General features: G+C 36.5%; 1 protein-coding gene across 2 annotated transcripts in view; it reads right to left on the reverse strand.

Moving 5' to 3' along the window:
* The window catches only part of LOC149213501 (uncharacterized), a 94,767-nt gene extending 83,100 nt beyond the window's left edge, over window positions 1-11,667 (reverse strand). For both annotated transcript variants that reach the window (XM_089392034.1, XM_089392035.1), the window contains exon 1: window positions 11,141-11,667. The gene's annotated coding sequence lies outside the window, so the exon portion shown is untranslated. The remainder of the gene's footprint in view (window positions 1-11,140) is intronic.
* Window positions 11,668-15,643: the final 3,976 nt, after the last annotated feature.

Consider the following 15,643-nt stretch of genomic DNA (forward strand, 5'->3'; position numbering starts at 1 on the left):
CAGAGGAAGACCCAGTTGAAATTAGAGTTCAAGGACAATGTACTATCAGTTGTAAAATCATCTAAATTAAATCGATGGTGCATGCAATCAAAGGAAGGCCTATGGATGGATTGCGCAGTTATGAGTGAGGAGTTTCCTAATTAAATATGGGCTAATTCCCAAGGGTACAGCACAAGGAAGTAGGGGCTTGTAAGGCAATAGATTTGGCTAAGTATTGGCTTGATTTGATTTCTGAAACAGTGAGATAGATTGTACTTGTGCAGAGATTGTTCGGGTTGAACAAGCATTGTATTTTCTTCTCAGATCTTCTGGTTAATGCAATATACAGATAGCAGGGGTTTTTAGTTGAGGTTTTCCCTAGAAAATTATTGTGTTATGTGTGATTGAAATTCTTCCTTTTCTGCTTCGTGATTTCATCGATCAATTTTTGTTTCCGCTGATGAGTAGAGTAGATTCAAGTCAATTGTTTTAGCATATCACAATATGCAGTTTGAATCTACAATAAAAATCTACATGGTATCAGAGCTGAAATCACTATAGAAGAGGAGAATACGAGTTTGTTGTGCAGGTGAAATCGAATTTGCAGTTTCATACTTCAGAGCCAACAGGATGTCATTCTACGGTTTGAGACTTGAGTATGCCCTTGAGGGTAGCTCGAATTACATAGCTTGGAAGGACATGATGGAGGCAGTGTTGGAAGACAATGGGCTGAAGGAATTCATAGATCATGATATCCCGAAGCCTCCAACATTTGATGCTAAAGATCTGGCAGAATGGAGAAAGTGTGTGGCAAAGGCGAGAAGGATTATCCTAGAAGGAGTTTGAGATCATATTGTCTCAAATCTCCACGGTAAGGAAACTCCATTTGCAATGTGGAAGGCATTGACAGACCTGTTTCAAAACAGCAGTGACCATATGAAGTTGACATTGAAGGACAAGCTCAAAAAGATCAAGATGGAGAAGGGCGACTCAATTCTGAAGTACTTGACCAAGTTCACCCAATGTCGGGATGAGCTTGGAAGTGTCGGGGTTATTGTTGCAGAAGACGATCTAGTGAGCCTAGCACTTCTAGGACTTCCCAAGAGCTGGAAAGGCGAAGAAAGTGAAGGGGAAGTCATCCCATTCCAAATTAGATTCCAAACAGGGCGGTAAGAAGAAGGACATGTTGAAAATTAAATGTTTTCACTGTCACGAACTGGGACACTATGCTACAAAGTGTCCGCACAAGAAGTCAGTAAGAAGCCTTCAAGAGGAGTGGCAAGTGAAGATCTTGCTTCACAATTCGAACTAGATTTCACCCTCATCGCTTGCATTGTGTCATCGATGATGGGTAGTGTGTGGTACCTGGATAATGGAACCTAATTCCATGTGACTGGCAGTAAAGAGCTCTTTAGTAACTTGGTGGAGAAGGACCTCCAAATGCGCATCGAGATGGGAGGTGATGGGAGGCATAGAGCAACCGACATCGGTATTGTTACCTTTCAGAGGGAGTCTGGTTCTCCCCTCACATTGAGAGATGTCATGTATGTTTCGAGTTTGAAGAAGAACTTGGTTTATGTTGCCATGTTGGAGGATCGTGGCTATGATGTGATATTTAGCAAGGGAAAGGCTTTCCTTCGTCACATAGCCACAAAACATGTGAAGTGAATCGGGGTTTGAGTGAAGAACCTCTACAAATTGGAGGTAGAAGATTGTATTGCTTTGAACACTAAAGTAGAGAAGGTGCAAAGTCGAGATATCGGTGCATTGTGGCAAAGAAGATTTGGTCACTTGCACCATAGAGCTTTGAAGATCATGCAACAAATTTCTACAAGACTTCCCAAGGGTACACTAGAGCAGAGAGACACGTGCAAAGGGTGTACATTGGGGAAGTACATCAAAGCTTCCTTTCGTGATAAAGACAGTCGAGCGCAAGAGATCCTTGATCAAGTTCACTCAGATGTGTGTGGACCGTTCTCGACAGTATCCACAGCCAAGCACAAGTATTATGTAATATTTGTTGATGATTTTTTTCGTAAGTGTTGGATTTTCTTCATGCAGAAGAAAGATCAAACGCTCGCTAAATTTTGTGAATTTAAAGCACTTGTCAAGAAAGATACTAGCAGGAAAGTTAAAGCTCTCAGAAGTGATAACGGTGGAGAATATGTGTTGAATGAATTCAATAACTTATGTGCAACAGAAGGCATTCGACGAGAGTTGATAGCACCTCATAACCCACAGCAGAATGGGGTGGCTGAAAGGATAAACAAAAGTATTGTGGGAGCGGCATGGGCGATGTTACATATGTTGAAGGAAAGTGTAACTAGGCTCGGTCTTCATAAATGTACTTTTGATATTTGTAATTATTCAAGAAAAGAAATATTATTTTATAATATATGTCAATGAGTTTCTTGCTCATTGAAATAGGTCTAGCACATGTAAAAGTGCTACAGGTAAGTCAAATAGTCAAAAGAAAATATTGAAGGCCTTAAGGGCATGTTACACCATGTATGAATATATATTTAAGTCAAAGGGATAACCTCCAAGCAAAGTCAAGTCTACTCCTATGCAATGGCACCATCAAAAAGCTCCTTCAAGCATGGTACACCACCTTGAAAACTATCTGAAGTTTGCTCAACAAATCAGCATCCAAACAGCACTCAAAGTCGGCCTACAAACAATCAATCAAGTCGGCCTAAATGGAGGGACAGTCCTCTATTTATAGAGGTTGTCCACTCCAAATACAACGCACTACTCAAGCTCTGAAATCCGCAAGAAAAAGAAAGGACAAGAAGAACGAAGGAAGTAGAGGTAAAGGGTCTACTAGGGCAGCGAAGTAACAAGGAAGAACAACGAAGATTGAGGGACTATTTCTAGGGTATACACAGTCACACGTGCGAGGAAATGAAGGACAGTCTGCAGCTATAACAGCAGTGAGATCACAGTTATATATTCTTCTTTGTTTGGGCTAATGACTTAGGCCTATTAGGCCTCATACTCAAGCGAAGAAGAGGGTCTCTCTAGCGAAGGAAAAAGGAGCCAAAAGCTTAAAGGAAACCTCCCACACATGCGAGAAGGCAGGGTTGCAATACCACTATATCAAATTTGCACTATACATCAAGAAGAAGCTCGATTGGGTCAAGAGAAAGAAGGTATACCCTTGGTGAAAGATCTCACTAAGGATCAAAGATTAGTGTCTCTTCTAGAACTAGTATAAGAGAGCCTACTAAGGAGTAGAAGAACGAAGTGTCGAAAGGAGGACGAAGTGTCAGAAAACAAAGTGCCGAAAGAAGTGCCAGGGTATATGGTGCAGAAAGGAGTGAAGACTTGACTAGTGCTTGGAGGATCTCTTTGTCAGGGATCTAGGGTTTGGCATTGATCAATGGAAGCTTCAATAAGAGAAATTCACTAAAGGGTTTTCCTCTCAAGAGAAGAGAGGTTTTGGCCGTGGCAGAGAGCCAACATCTTGTGTTCTTGTTTTGGTAGCAATTTGATGCGGTACACACATATGCACTAATAAGAAGAAGAAAAAGAATAAGCTAAGAAAAAAAGTAAAAAGACTCCACAAATTGTTATCAAGTAACGAAGAATCACACTACACGACTTTGCCCTATATTCTTCAACAACATGATCAGGGCCTATCGTTGCACTTGTGGATTGAAGCATGCAACACAAATGTTTATTTGCAGAATAGAAGCCATCATCAAATTCTCAGGATGAGTACACCAGAAGAAGTTTTTTCAAGTAAGAAATCAGATGGCACACTTCATGATCTTTGGTTCATCAATCTACTGTCATGTTACCAAGGATGCACGGAAAAAGCTAGAGCCAACTGCTAAGTTGGGCATATTTGTGGGGTACACTAATACACCTCACAACTATCAGGTGTACCTACCATCCAACAGGATAACAGTGGTTTGTAGAGATGTGAAGTTTGATGAAGAGAAGGCCATGAGATGTTCCCTTGAGAGGGAGCTTCAGTTACATGCAGTTGAGGAGCTTTTAGCTCCAAAGGAAGAACCTCATGATGATGTGGAGCAGCCACATGCAGAGGAGCAGAGAGTGGAAACACCCACTCATGCAGAGACTTCCAAAGATGGGAGAAAGTGCACCAGAGACGCTAACAGAGTGTTGCATGATGCTAGAGAGAATGTGGGAGCACCCACATCACAGCGTAGGCAGAGGAAGTCACCAGAGCAGTACACTGGCTACATGGCTCTGATGAGTGAGAGTGTAAAGATTGAACCATCCCTATTCGAGGAAGCAGTACAACAACCAGTGTGGGTTGATGCCATGGTCGAGGAGTATGACTCCATTATCAGAAGCAATGTTTGGGAAGTGGTCCCAAGACCAGCATACAAGTCAGTGGTGAGTTCCATATGGCTTTACAAGGTAAAGCAAGCAGTAGATGAGAGCGTGGAGAAACACAAGGCCAGATTTGTGGCTAGAGGGTTCTCTCAAGTGGAGGGAATTGATTACGATGAGACATTTGCTCCTGTAGCAAGGTACTCATCAATCAAATATATTCTAGCATTGTCCGCATAGATGGATGGAAGATACATCATATGGATGTAAAGACAACATTCCTCAACGGCATCATTGAGGAAGAGGTGTATATTGAGTAGCCGAAAGGATTTGGGACCTTCAACAGACAGTCACATGTATGCAGACTTAAGCGAGTGTTGTATGGACTCAAACAAACACCCCGCGCTTAGTACACCAGAATTGACAGTTATTTTGTCGGGTTAGGATTCACCAAAAGTGAAGTAGATGCGAACCTTTACCATATTGTGGTTGAAGGTAAATTGTTGATTATAGTTTTATATGTCAATGATTTGATTCTGACAGGTTGAGAAGCTAATTACATCTTGCAAAGAGGATCTCGTGAGAGAGTTGAGATGAAGGACTCGGGGCTCATGCATCACTTTCTTGGTATGGAGGTATGGCAAGGAGATGAGGCACTGTTTGTCTCTCAGGGCAAGTATGCCAACAAGATACTGAAGAAGTTCCACATGGAGAGCAACAAACCCATGGAGATTCCCCTAGCAGGTAACTGGAGGAAGGAGGATGCTACTTCGAGTGAAGTAGTGGAGCTACTATTTATAGACAGCTTGTGGGTTCACTTATGTATTTAGTGAACACACGACCGGACATGTGTTTTGTAGTTAAACAACTTAGTCAAGCCATGGTTAAGCCAACCAAATTGTATTGGAAGGCAGCTAAACATGTGTTGAGATACCTCAGAGGCACCACTCAGTTTGGTCTTTGGTACAAACGAACAGAGGGAGTGAAGCTTCAAGGCTTCACAGATGTAGATTGGGCAGGGAGTCCATCCAACAGGAAGAGCACATCAAGGGGAATCTTTAGCATTGGGTCAACAGTAGTTTCTGGGTACAGTAGGAAGCAGAGATCAGTTGCACTCAGTTTAGCAGAAGCAAAGTGCATGGCTGCTAGTCAAGCATCTTGTGACGCTATCTGGATGAGGAAGATCCTTGTTGGGTTGTTTGGTCAGCAGATGGATCCAACAGTGATTTACTGTGACAATCAGAGTTGTATCAAGCTCTATGAGAATCCAATTTTTCATGATCGGTCCAAGCATATTGACATCCGGTATCGTCATCTACGAGATTGTGTGCAGAGGAAAATCATGTTGCTGGAGTACGTTCCTACAGAGGAGCAGGATGCAGATATTTTGACAAAGGCATTGTCAAGATGCAAATTCAAGTTTCACAAAGGTGGGATTGAGGTAGCAAATAATCATTTTCTTGTTAAGAGGGAATGTTAAAAATAACAACAAGAAAATCCTAATTTAATGTCCTTGAATTAAATAAGGAATTAAATTGTAATTCTATTCTCATGGCAACTTGTAACAGTGAACTAGGTTAAGTTGACTTAGTTGGCTTAGTAAATTTGAATTGGAAATCTATCTAGAGTCATGTAGAGTGATACCTAAATTTTAGGGGCCCAGGTTGAGTTCTTATTGAGTTGTAATTATTTAATTCAGTTTAACTAAATTAAATTCAGTTAAACTAGTTCTAACTAATGGAGGAACTAATGAGAGATCGAGTGAAAAAAATGGATTTAATTCACATGCAGTGATCAATCAGATAACTGATAATTCACTCATAAATAACTCATGCATGTCAATTCAAAGGAAGACCCAGTTGAGATTAGAGTTCAGGGACAGTGTACTATCAGTGGTAAAATCATTTAAATTAAGCCGATAGTGCATGCAATCAGAGGAAAGCCTATTGACGAATTGCGTAGTTATGAGTGAGGAGTTTCCCAATTAAATATGGGCTAATTCCCAAGGGAACAACGCAAGGAAGTAGGGGCTTGGAAGGCAGCGAATTTGGCTAAGTATTGGCTTGAGCTTATTTGTGAAGCAGTGAGATAGATTGTACTTATGCAGAGATTGTTCGGGTTGAACAAGCATTGTATTTTCTTCTTAGATCTTCTAGTTAATGCTATATACAAATAGCAGAGGTTTTTAGCTGAGACTTTCCCCAGAAAATTATTGTGTTATGTGTGATTGAAATTCTTCCTTTTTTGCTTCGTGATTTCATCGATCAATTTTAGTTTTCGTTGATGAGTAGAGTAGATTCAACTCAATTCTTTTAGCATATCACAATCTGCAGTTTGAATCGACAATAAAAATCTACAATATAATGCAAATTTGTTTAGGTCTAGATCAAATTTCCATAAGAGGTTAATACTCTAGGGTTTTCAGGATCTATACCCTATCCAAAGACTAGCACACTCACTCTCCTCCATTTTTCAATTGATATATACTACAAATTTGTTGAAGTGCATCGCACATTTCCAAAACAAGTTGGTACTCTCATATTTTTGGGTCTATAAAGATGACTTGACATGTATGGATTCAAAATGGTCATTTCCCCACCTAAATGGTGTTGATTATGATATTTCGCCAGAGTAAACCATTGTCCTTTTTTGGAACAAAGGTTAGTGAATGAACCCAATAAAACTGTTTTCTACAAATATTCAAGGCATGACTTCTTAGTTTTAAATTTCAACATGTTTGGATCATGTACATGGCCCCTCGTCAAGGTGATATCTATATGATCATTTTACTCATGCAATGATTGAAAGCACAATTGTTATTTTTGATGAAGTCCTTAAGTACCCCACCACATTTGGAGATGCTCTTTTTGTTCCAAGTGTTGGTGGTTTTATAATGCATGCTTTGGTTGGCAATGCAAGGCATGCTTCTCAACTATTGGAGTTGGTTCATGGTGACATTTCTGTGCTTGTGACCACTAGCTTGCAAATGGAAGCTAATTGCTTTCTCACCTTCTTTAATGTGATTTTCACTCATAGATCTATCCCATTATCTTTAATAGATGATTCTATTAAAGATGACTCTCCGCATATAATCGAGGATCTTTCCTCTCCACATTATGATGTTGCTCTTTTTTGGATATACTATATTAAACAACTTCATCTTCTAAAACAACTTGTAACGTCCTTTATACGTTTAGTGAACCAACATGCTTCAATAGATCTTTCTTTATACCTGTGATAAACGCTACCTTCACCAAGTTGTGGAACCATGTTGATGTTGGAAATATGGCATTGGCAGGGAGGTAGGGAGGTTGTTTGCTTGTTGTAGATGTAGGCCAATATCTTATAAATGATTGAAATTAATATATAATTAGTTTAGTTAGTTTAGTAGATTAATAAAACAGCAACCTAGTTTATAAATATAAATTAGTTCAGTAATGTAATAATGACATAATATAATTAAATACTTTATATAGTAAATTTATAAATTATAATAATGATATGAACTTTAATATTGATAATATTATTTTATAATAGTTTAAATTTTAAACTTTAAGCTTTCTTATAAAGATTATTATAAACTTTAAACTTAATTATAAACTTAAAACTTTTAAGCTTTAAGCTTTGTTATAAAGATTATTATAATTATAATAATAATAGCTGTAATAATAATTAATTATATCAACTTAATAATAATACTTATAATAAATTTTATAATAATAATTATAACAGTTTAAACTTTATAATAATATAAAGTTACTTTTATATAGATGTCATGAGTAATGACTAAGTTTATACTTTTAATAATATGCTAACAGATATGGAGATAATCTTTTAGAATGTTGCTCTATATCACTTTTACAGTTTTACTTATCACTAACATGTTCTATATTACTTTTACAGTTTTACTGGTCACTAGCATGACGTACTATATAGTATAAATTACAACTTATACCTGAATTATAAATGCAGTGTGATAGACATGGAACCATCACAAGCATGAGAAGACTGAGGAGCAGATGTCAGTAAACACCGATGCATCATTTCAGTGTTCAGATTTATATATTTTCTAATGACTTCAATTCTAATGTTTTGATTCATGAATTATTTTAATTTTCAACTGCAAATGCGTTTTTTTAAATTTAAAAGATATTATTATATATTTTTGTACTTGACGTATCCTGGCTTTTCAAAAATCTAGTGGCTCTGTATCCGAATCCCTGTCCAGGTCATTATCCTGGTAACATAGTAAAAGAGGACAAGATAGGAAGAGTCTATCACACATGAGAAGAAACCAAGAGAGTTGAAGGAAAGGTGCATTGAAGGAGAAAAACAGCAAATCGTACAAGTCCTAATACTGTTGTAACCACCTTTTCTCTAGGCATAGGTAATACACCTTCAAATCTGACAGTGTGCTTTTAGATATAGCTGTACGTTGTATTATTGGAGTTGTGCTTCTGTGTTTAGAGGATAGAAGGAGAAGCTTGCTGTCCAAGAAAGGCAGAAACAGAGTAGGCCGTATGGCTGTAGCTAAACCCTCTTTTACACGGAGCATACACTATTGTTTGAGGTGTATTTAGTGACCATACATTTGCTGGTTCAAGCAGGCTGCACAGGTCACCTTGTAAGCTTTGACTAAAGGAATGAAAAGACAGTTAGAAGAATACATCCCTTTGTATGTGTTTTATTTATTCCGCTATTCATTATTCCAGCTGCAATGTGACTGATGCAATGTTCAAAAAGTTGATTTTTTGCTGTTGAGTTTTTTTTTGAGTTATTAATCAGAGAACAATAGGACAGCTGTCACCTAAGCTTGAAATATTTACAATGTCTTCTCTCCAAGGGTCTCTTGTTCAAATTAAGGGGGGTTTTGTGAATTGGGCTGACCTTAATTTGAGCTGGGTATATGCATAAATTCACTCTCACTTTTGTATCTTGGCTAAGGACAATCTATATTCAGGCTAGGTATCTACAGAGCCACTCACTTATATTTGAACTCTCTCAGCATTATTCAATATCTCTGACATGTAATGCAGTTAAGTATCCATACGCCCACTCTCGAACTATATCCAAGCTTTTTCAGCTACATTCAAGCTCTCTCAGTGATACTCAAGTTATACATAACCTCACTCTTTTGTAATTCTTCCACGGTCAATTTTGTATCAAGTTGAGTATTCACGAACGAACTCTCTCATTTGTATCTCATCCTTATTCTCCATGACTTCCAGCTCAGCTAAAGGAGGTTGGAATGATGGTATAATTTTCACATACAACCATGGCCACCCTCATTATTATTGTGTTAGTGTGTTTCTACGGTTTGGCTTATAGTCAACCTAGTTGACATTAATTTATTATACTGCTAGATGGTTTAGACCGACCTAGTCATCATGTGGGTCAATAACCCCTCCTGCGAAGGGCATCCTAACTCTTGAGTTATGTATAAAATAGTAAAATACACACTTAAGAGCTATTTTGCAAATCAATCGATCTAATAAGCAAGTGATTATTTAGTTAGCCCATGGGCACCATCTGAAGGGTTTTCTTTCTTATTCTTGGGTTGCATCTTCTCTCTACACACACTTATAGATTCTCTCCCTAACGCACTTATAGATCAGCTCTAATGCACACTTGATAGGGTCTTATGTTCTGGTGCCCTGGCGCTTAGTGTTTTCCTCGTTGTTTATTACAGGAATTAGGGTTTTACACGTTGGTTGCATTGACCTCGACACCCCAATACTGTGCAATAAAGACTCCAGTGAACTTGATGAAAGTCTTTGCCACATTCAATATTTAGCCCAAATAAAGCTTCAGAGTGATTTTTCCAAACGCTGATAAGCATTGACTGAAGAAACCCAGCAAAAAGAGTAAAACGATTGGGGTATACTTTTCACGGGATCATTGTAACTAGCAAAAATTGATTTTACTGGGAAATCTGTGTTGATTCTTGAATATAGATTAGTAAGAGAATTTTCAGAGTAATTGGGCGATTGTCAAAGTCTCATATCAGACTAACAAAGATTGACGCAGTTTGAGAAAACCATGTAAAATGCTTTCGCTAAAAAGGCAAACGTCAAGGACATAGATGAATGTTTTAGCAGTCATTCTGATGAAATGGCGATCAATGACGTTCAATACATTGAAAATCATGAGATCTGATACGGTGGATCCCCAGTTACGCAGCATTAGCAAGTCGGAAAAGTGGCCAATGTCAGCAGAGTTTATGGACGAGTAAAAACAGACAACCCTCTGAAATTTAAATTGAAAATATTGTAATATCCAAAATGCCTTACAGAACAGCCCAACAAACTAAGGTCTCCATTATTTTTCTCATTATCCTAATAGATCATTACAGAAATGACAAAAATCCTATCAATTTATCAAAAAAAAACTTATGGCCGGGTTTATAAAGCCAAAAATGTGAGACCAGGACACTTTGATTTCATTGGCGTTATTGGGTTTGGTCGGGGATCTCCAAAGCTCAAAACCAACTACCTGTGGATAAGGAACTTGACCCAAATTCCAGGCTCTGAGAAGCTCGATAGCTCAAAACCAACTACCAATCAATATGGGACTTAAGCCAAATGCCATATGGGCATTGGCCAAGGTACACAAGTTATAGAAATTTAGCTCATACTGCATGGAACTGTATGTAGAGTAGTGAGTATATGAAAACAAACAAATAAAGATAAAGATAGCCACATGAAATGACCATCAAAAAACAAACCAATGCAAAGAAAACCAATAAACTGAAAGTACTTGTTACAGAATAGCAAGAATACATTAAATTTACTTGGAATATGGACTGTACGCAAGCCTAATCTCATCAAAATGTTAAACACTCGATATCTGTACATACCCAATTCAAACCTGCTAAATCCCAGTTGAAATCCTCGATACGGAATTTGGACCTGGCAAAACCCACCTAGGATCTGCTTTTGATTTTTGCTCTGGCCCGAAGCATTGTTCGATCTCGCAACACTACAGAATACAAAAGGCAGTGCTCGGCCTTCATTTTATTTTTAAGCAAATTTGTAATACCATTTTTTTGTGATTTTCACCCAAACAAAATTCATGTGTCTTCCCCCCTGAAAGAATTGACTCTGTTGCTCTGCTATTGATTTACTGCCGGATTACAGTATGCGCGTGCTGTACGTCAAATCATAACAGCGGTTGGACACGTGTAGAGGTGGAGGCACTGCGGTATTCGGCGGAAATTAGGGATATTAGTGTCTGTTGGGGTGTCCTTTCGTCAGGGGAAAAACACTCGGGGTGTTGTCTACGGTTGATACAAAGTGCAATTTTTCGGTTCCCTCGGGTCAAACCGAGGGAAAGAACTCCGGTGAATTCGGAGAGCCACTTTTCAATCAGAAACATGAACAGCAAGTGACTCGATTACAGCGCAGACGCATTCAATGACGTAAAGGAGGTTATACGTTTTTTATTTTTATGTAATTTGCTTAAATTATTGTTATTGAAACTAAAATTTTAAATATTTTTTTTGTGATTAAGGTTTATGTGAATAGATTAATTTTGAGGATGAGTCACACTTGTTTACAAGTATTATTTAAAAAAGAGAAATTGTATTAATTGCGAAAAACAATAAATTTTTAATTATTTTATCGGATTTCATTAAAGATTTAACTTAAAGTTGAAGAAACACTTTTAAAAAGTGATTTCACATATAGTGATTGCACCCATAAAGATAATATTGTATTTCATTTTAGTAAAGATTTAACTTAAAGTTGAGGAAAAACTTTCAAAGAGTGATTTCACATATGGTGATTGCACCTATAAAGATTATAACTACAATAACATTATGGTAAATGATTGTGTGATTAGATTCAAATATTATCCATTTTCGTTTCTTTTAAATTAAAAGAGTTTTAAAATTATTGAGTGGGAAGTATTAATATGTTTAATTCTCATGAAACCAATTTCAATGTTATTGAAAATAACTCACAATAAGAACAGCCCCAAGAGTTAGCTCAATTGGTCAAATCAAGTGCCTCGCCAATGGGAGGTCACAGGGTCAAATCCCGAAAGCTCTTGGGGTTAGGTCAGTAAATAGGCTGAGGGGTGTTGATGCCCCCCGAAAGCTCTTGGGGTTAGGTCAGTAAATAGGCCGAGGGGTGTTGATGCCCTTCGGGTGGCGTCCACTCAGTGTTTATTAAAACGGTGTTGATGCCCTTCGGGTGGCGTCCACTCAGTGTTTAAAACCCTGGATGTAGCGGCTACCCACTGACCCGGGTATCCGTGAACCAGAAAGTGAAAAAAAAAAAACTCACAATAAGAACTTAGGTTTTGCCTACTTATAAAAATAAAAAATTATAACTAAAAATTTGTGATTAGATTTAAAATATTGTCCTATCTTGTCAACAAACAAAAAACTTACAACAAAAAAAATTGTGATTACATCCAAAATATTGTCCATTTTGTCTTTTAAATTAAAAGAGTTTGAAAATGATTCCATGCCAAACATTAACATGTTTAACTCACATGGCAAAGTATTAACATGTTTAATTTACATGACACAGTCTCAATGTCATTGAAAATAACTCATAACAAATATTTTTGAAAAACTAAAGGACCAGAAATATTCTCTCATATACATTCTTTACACTCTCTAATCTGAGTATTTCATTATAATATTTAATGTCAATTTTACTATGTTTCTAATTTTTTCTATTTTTCTTTTTTTGTCTATTGAATATAAGAAATTAATTTATTATAATTTTAATAAATTTTAGATAATTAATTTTTTATTTGAGACGTGCATTTTATAGTCCAATATGAGAGAAATGTATAATTCCTTCCATGCTAAACTTTAAGTTGATATGTATCTCTTTTAAAATAAAATAAAAATCTTCACTAAATAAATAAATAAACATTAGTTATAATAAAACAATAAAACAAAAATAAATATGCATGTTTGAATGGTTTTTAATTAGAACATCAATAATTTCACTATTAGTAATTTGATTATTATTGATATTACAACCCAATATGAAGGAGATGTATAGTTCCTTCCATGCTTAACATGGAGTTGAAAAAAATAAATATATTTTTTCACTTTCATGTATGAAAAAGATGTGTAATTTCTTTTACTTTTCAAAAATATTTCAACATAAACCTTAAATAAAATATTTGAATATCCCCCCTGTATTGGGTGACGAGGTATGCAATAGGGGCATTGTCACCCTCGCCCACTAAGGGCAATCAACATGGCAACCCAACTATGATTATGAAAAAACATGGGAGCAATAATTTTCAGTCGTGGCAAGTGCGAGGGTGCAATAAATTTGGAAGGGTGGTCAATAGTGGAAGTTCGTCAGTCACATGCAAGGAAGGCTAGATGACAATGTCCAACCCATCATTTCATCATCCATTCTAGTCCTAGGTGCTTAATTTCCCTCTTTAGGCACCTACTCATGGCTTTAAATCTTTGGTTGGTTGACAGGTTGGGCTAATATTCCCACTGTTACATGTTGCCCTTCTCATTCCTACATGTCCGTCGGGATTTCACAAAGGTAGAGTCTCCTTAAGGCCCTGCCTTCTCTAGAGCCTAAGAGTCTTCTTTCCTCTCTATTATGAGAGTATTTGGTCCGGGTTTCTTTGGTTGACATCATGCTTCAATGATGAGCTTAATGTCATTGAGGCGGGTTTGGTGGTTCTCGAGCCAAAACAAGGGTTGAGACCTTAAATCATTTATTTTGAGAGAATATTCCAGTCATATTCTAAGAGGAATTATGAAAAATTGAAGCTCACATTGTAGTGGAGAGGAATTGTCTATCAAATTCATAGGTTTTAAAGGACATTAAAGACTGGGTGCTTGACACAAGGCACACCTGTGGTAGGAAAAACTAGTATTTGTTAACCATTGACCTCTATTGGATAATGAAAATGATGTTAGGGAGGGTGATCATGGACAAAAATTATGCAAAGGAAGAATTTATGTTATGTTAATGTTGGATAAAGTGGTGCTCAACTACAAGAGAATGGGAACCTATCTCAAAAGGATTAAAGATGCAATAACTCTAGCTCCATGTACAAGTGATGGTGACTAGGTGGACGTCTTTGCCTCCTCCTAATATCTGCATGATTTGGTCCTCTCCTTCTATTAGGTTTTTATGTCATGGTAGCCCCCTAAGGATTGATTCATATAGTTTAATTTCAAATTGTGTCTATGTTTTTAGGAGACAGTGTGATTTTTGGGTTCATATGAGTGTAGAACTTCTTATGTTTTGTCTTTCTTATATGATTCACACTCATATCATTTTTGGATAGATACCCTATTGTTTTGTTAGTGTTTTGATTTCCAAAGTGGCAGGCTACTGGCAAGCAAGGAGAAGGGTCAGATGTCAAGTTTCTATGATAATAGAATTTAACTTATGTGTGTATGTGTGTGTCCATCTTAACTAATATATTTCAATATAGTTCATATATACTTATATAAAGTGAAAGTATATATATGTATATATAGAATATTTGACCATAAACAAAATATATTAATAATTAAAAAACACTTTAATGTGGACAACATGATTCATGAATAATATATTTCAATGTTCATGTTGAGTAAACATTTCAAGTCCATTATGTATATATTACATAAAACAATTGAAAATAAATGTCAATATCAATTATGTAAATGAAAATAAATAAATAAAATTGTGGTTAAAAAGATTTTGCATAGTGCAAGTATTTTACAATTTGGTCATTTTTCAAGTATATTTTTTAGTAAATTTTATTTAAAATCCAATAAAGAGTTAGAATTTCAAGTTTAAGCTAAGTATTCTACACAATTCAAGCCTTCAAATGGATTTTCAATGAACTAAATTCATTTATGCATTCAAAAATGCAATTAAAAAAAAAAAAAAATATCTCGTGAAGAATTGTATCATTGAAACATTCTATTGATACATAGTGTGTGTGTGTTGTTCAAAATGAAGGAGATGTGCCAAGTATTTCCATGGTGTGTGTGTGTGTAGAAAGAGTAATTGGGGGATTGTCAAAGTCTCAATCCAGGCTAACAATGATTGATGTAGTTTGAGAAAACCATGTCAAATGTGTTTGTTAAAAAGACAAATGTCAAGGACATAGATGAATGTATTAGCAGTGATTCTGATCAAATGGCTATCGATGACATTCAGTACATTGAAATGCATGAGATCTGATATGGTGGATCCCCAGTTATATAATATTAGCAAGTCAGAAAGTGACCAATTTCAACAAGGTTTATGGATGATTAGAAACAAAAATCCTCTAGAATTTTAATTTGAAATAAATATATTTTTTCAATTTCATGTGTGAAAAAGATGTGTAATTTCTTTTACTTTTCAAAAATATTTCAACATAAACC

The sequence above is a fragment of the Pinus tabuliformis genome, chromosome 1_1 (genome assembly GCF_031772625.1).
Source record: "Pinus tabuliformis cultivar Carrire ecotype Pingquan chromosome 1_1, CPIR1, whole genome shotgun sequence".
Classification (NCBI taxonomy): domain Eukaryota; kingdom Viridiplantae; phylum Streptophyta; class Pinopsida; order Pinales; family Pinaceae; genus Pinus; species Pinus tabuliformis.